We start from the raw sequence: 5,340 nt of genomic DNA on the forward strand, positions 1-5,340 counted from the left end.
CGACTGCCTCCCAGGGAGTAGCCGGATCCACCCGCCAGCGGTTCCCCCAACTCCACCGCGCTGTCGGTGCGGCTGGTTCCCCCCTCGGCCGCCGCCGCGCGTGCGCACGCCCGGGTCGCGGGGCACCCTGGGAGTTGTAGTTCCAGTGAGATTCAGACTCAGGTCTCTAAGATGGGCAGGACGTTGGAAGGGGGCTGCGGGTACTAAGCTCAAGCCCGGACACAGACAATGCTCTCTAGTCGTGGAAATACCTACCCTCGACCCCTGGGAGCTAGAAGCTGCATCTAGAGGCCCTTAAGCATAGATTTCCTAATTACTCTGACGTTTTGTAAAGAAACAGGCAAGTCTTGTACCTTTGGTTGTTAATGCCAGGACATGACTTCGGGCCCTTTAACACTGTCATGAAAGACTGATAGAAAAGTAAATAAAAGCTAAGCCCCCAGAGGGGCATAAATCAGGCGGATGTCACCCAAGGGCACGGTGACCGGTGACCGGAGTGGTTTTCTTAGGCATGCAACCAGAAATAATGTCACAGGGATTGCCCTTATCTTGATGACAGTTTCTGCCCCACCCATTCGCTACCAGGCCGTGGGGTTGGGCCAATGTAGGGGCAAGGAAAAAGCAGAAACAACCTTTCAAAGGAGGGGACTGCGAGTAGGGGAAGACAGAGTGGGAAGATCTCAGAGAACAGTTTGCTATGTATTGGATATTCAATATATATTAGTAGAGCCTGAACTCTCTCTCTCCCTCTCTCTCTTTTTTTTTTCTGAGAGAGAGATTTTCGCTATAGGGCACATACGCTCGCTGGAGAGACAGAGGGAGAAAGCAAGAAAACACCCCCCAAGGGGGATGGCCACACTGCAATCCCCTCCTCTATTCTCTCTGGATTTTGGACACATGCACACACACGCCCATGTGAGTTTTAAACTACTAGATCCAGGACTTGAACCATGGTAGACCATGTGGGAGATATAACCATGACGCCATCTGCTGGTCCAGAACCTGAATTCTTTAGCCAATTGCTCTCAGAAAGCTGCTTTCTCCAAAAATAATTGAGAAATCGATTCACACACTAAGATGCTATAGAAAATAAGATGCAACGGCCACAGATTAAATACATACCAAACAGTGGCCTAAGTAATGGCTGCTTTTTGTGCAGGGGGAGGGGACGGACACGGACATGGACGCGGATACTGACACGACACAATGATGTCCTCCCATTCATCAGTTAATTAACCACTCACTGGGAATTTTCCTGGCCTGCTCTTTGTTAGACCATCCCTGGGAGTAATGCTCAGTTTTGATACACCTTTCAAAAATGCAGCCAAGGAAGAGGGCTGAAGTGTTTGCTTAAGATACATTCCAGCTACACCCAGTGTGAGAACCACCTAATGGTTAAATGTCTCCTGCTATCGACTTCCTCTCCTCGAGCAGGGAACCCTAACTTAAATAAACACCCTGGGATTTCATGCAACTGGTACCCACTAATTCTAGCAATGAATATCACTGATGATTTGGGTATTGAAGAGAAAAACTCTTCTAAGTTGCAAATGATCTTAGAAGTCAGTCCGTTTCTATCTTGTGGCCATTCATCTTATTATCTATAGCATCTCAGTGTGACTCAGTTTCTCAAATATTCTTGAAGGTACGGCTTTCTGAGATCAGCTGCCTATAGAATTCAAATTCAGCTAATATTTATTGTATTCTTAATATATGCCAAGCACTGTGGCAGCACTTTATTAATAATATCTCACCCAATCCACAAAAGAACCCTACAAAGAATAAACTGGTATACTCTATTTCTCTTTTTGTTTTAAGAATTATTTTATTTATTTATTATTATTATTATTTTTAAACTTGCTATAGTCATCAGAAAGAGACAGAGAAAGAAAAAGAAAATGAAAAAGCAAACTTCCAGGTCTGGGGCTTGAACCACAGGGAGCCATGTGGGAGTCCAGGCCCCCAACCACCAAGCCACCTGCTAGCCTGGTATCTTCCATTTCTAAAGATGAAAATACTAAGGACAGAAAACACTAAGGTCAGAAAACTCACTGTGCACAAGATCACACAGCTAATAGTTGGAAATCCGGAACCGAAGCACAAGTATCCTGACCCAAAGTCTAGTGTGCTTTCTACTGCTGATCACAGTGACGTGTCTGTCCCTAGGTGGGTACAAAAGTGATCATGGTTTTGTGTTGTTGAAATGTGCCATTTGATATGGAATATATTCGTTTCTCTTTTTATTTTAAAATTTATTTTAGGTTTTTGCCATAGGGTGTGTGTACTCACCAGAGAGAGACAGAAGGAGGGAAAGTTAGAAATCATCTCCTAGGGAATGACCACAGCACGATCCTTTCTCCTTCACTCTCTTCTTGGGATTCTGGGCACGCACACACCTGTGCCTCTGTGACTTTCAAGCCACTGGTTCCGGGGCTCTAACCATGCCTTAATTACCATGCCATCTGCTGATCCCAGTTACATTCTTAAATAAATGCAGTTATGTCATACATCATCTTAATGCACATTTCTTTTTTTAAGAATTATTTTATTTGGGACCAGCAGTTAGTGTAATGGCTATGTAGCTGGACTCCCATGTAGTCGACTGCGGTTCAAGTCCTGGACCCTGTGGCTTTAAATCACGCCAGACGTGTGGTGCATGCCCAAGATCCCGAGAGGAGAATGGAGAAGGGATTGTAGCGTGGCCATCCCCCCCGGGTGATGTCTCTCTGTTTCTTTCTGTCTTTCTGGCGAGCGCACGCGCCCTGTAGCAAAAACCTCTCAAAAAAAAAAAAGGATTATTTTATTTAACTTTATTTATTTATTCAAATTTGACTAGAGAGGGATGGAGAAAGAGAAAGAGAGAAAGTGAAAAAGCAAGCAAGCCGCCAGGTCCAGGACTTGAACCACAGTCAGTCATGTGGGAGTCCAGTGCCCTTAACCACCAAGCCACCTGCCAGCCCCTTAATGTACATTTCTTGCTTCACGTTTTTTTTTTTTTTTTTTTTTTTTTTTTTTTTTTTTTCCCAAAATTATTTATTTTATATGTATTTTGGACCATGGAGATGATGTCAAACAAAAGCAAATTTAATTGATTTTCTTATTCAAGTTCAAAGTGGGTTATAAAGCAGCAGAGATACTTCACAATGTCAACAATGCATTGGCCCAGGAACTGCTAACGAACGTGCAGTGCAGTGGTGGCTCAAGACCCTTTGCAAAGGAGACAAGAGCCTTGAAGGTGAGGAGCACCATCAGAAGTTGACAAGGACCGATCATCAAAGCTGATCCTCTCTGAACTACATGACAGGTTGCTGAACGTCATCCATTCTATGGTCATTTAGCATCTGAAGCAAATTGGAAACATGAAATATCTCAATAAGTGAGTGCCTGCCAAGCTGACTGAAAATCAAAAAACTCATTTTAAAGGATGGTCTTCTCTGGGTCCAGCACATGGCATAATGGTTTCGCTGCTGAACTTCAACATAGTTGACCACTCTTCAAGTCCCGGACCCGGCCGCTTAAACTCACATTGGGTGGGTGTGCGTGCATGCCCAAAATCGCAAGAGGAGAAAGGGGGAGAAGGGATTGCAGCATGGCCATCTTCCGTGTGTGTGTGTGTGTGGGGGGGTGATTTCTCACTTTCTGTCTCTTGCCTCTCTGTTTCTCCAGTGAGCGCACATGCCCTATAGCAAAAATCTCTCTCTCTCTCTCTCTCAAAAAAAAAAAAAGAAGTGTGGTCTTCTCTTATTCTATGCAACAACAAACTGTCTCTCAATTGGATTGAGACGTTGGATAAAAAGTGGATTTTACACAACCAGTAATGACCAGCTCAGTAGTTGGACCAAGAAGCAGCACCAAAGCACCAAAGCACTTCCCTAAGCCAAACTTGTTCATAGTCTTTGGTGGGATCTGATCCACTGTGGCTTTCTGAATCTCAGTGTAAACCTTTACACCTGAGAAGTATGCTCAGCAAATCAATGAGCTCCTCAAAAACTGCACCACCTGCACTTGGCAAAGGTGAACAGAAAGGGCCTGATTTTCCATGGCAACGCCTGACCACACATCGCACAAACAATGCTTCAAAATTTGATCGCATTGGGGTACAAAGTTACGTTCCATCCGCTATATTCACCTGACCGTTTGCCAACCACCTACCACTTCTTCAAGCATCAGGACTTCTTGCAGGGAAAACGCTTCCACCACCAGCAGGATGCAGAAGATGTTTTTCACAAGCTCACTGAATCCTGAAGCATGGCTTTTTTATGTGACAGGAATAAACAAACTTAATTCTTATTGGCAAAAATGTGTTGGTTGTAATGGTTCCTACTTTTATTAATAAAGATGTATTTGAGCCTAGTTATAATGATATAAAACTCACAGTGTGAAATTGCAATTGCTTTTGCACTAACCTAATAAATCTTATCAAGTTCCTTAAAATAATCTGTGATCAGGTCCAAAGTATATGAAAAAAATTCTCTAACAAGGTAGACTCACATGGAAGGGTTACCAATTCGCATCCGGAAACCTCCCTGAATAAGCTAAGCTTGTGGGTCCCCATGATCCTGGTTGGCTGAGGCTGGGGTGAATCCAGAGTCTGGCAAGGATCCTGTGTCTCTGTCTCTGTTTCTGTCTCTCTGACTCGTGGAATAACTAAATAAATCTATGCAACAACAACAAAATAACATTCCTGGCCCGGCCCAGCCCTAGTGGCATGAGTGGGAGGGCACCACTGTGTGGTGGCTGAGGCCTGGGTTCCATTTCAGGCCCAACATAAACAGGCTGGATGAGGTGGAACACAACACCTGTGGTCCTAGCTCACTGAGAAGCTGGGGCAGGTGGGTCAAAACACCCCCTCTTCTCCCTCCTCCCATGCTCTCACTCATCTGAAAAAAAAAAAAAGTAGCATCTACTTTTGGATAAAACCATAAAAAATAGTATCTGGAACTAGCAGATGGCATAATGATTACACACTGGACTCCCACATGGCTGACTATGGTTCAAATCCTGACCTGGAGGCTTGAAACCATGCCAGGCGTGAGTGCATGCGTGCCCAAAATCCCAAGAGGAGACTGGAGGAGAAGGGGCTGTGGCATGGCTATCCACCCTGGAGGGGAGCACAATTTCTTGCTTTTTGTCTCTGGCAAGTGCACATACCTATAGCAAAAAATCTCTAAGAAAAAAAAAAAAAAAAAAAAAGGAGAGAGAGAGAACCTTGCCCAGTGCTTTGACTCTGGCTACAATTTGTTTTCTATATCCTCAACCCAGGATGCTTTTTCTTTTTTTTCTTTCTTTTTTTTTTTTAAGAGTTTGTTTGTTTGTTTGTTTGTTTTTTGCCTCAGGGCA

Source organism: Tupaia chinensis, unplaced genomic scaffold (assembly GCF_000334495.1).
Source record: "Tupaia chinensis unplaced genomic scaffold, TupChi_1.0 Scaffold146140_1, whole genome shotgun sequence".
In the NCBI taxonomy this organism is placed as follows: Eukaryota; Metazoa; Chordata; class Mammalia; order Scandentia; family Tupaiidae; genus Tupaia; species Tupaia belangeri.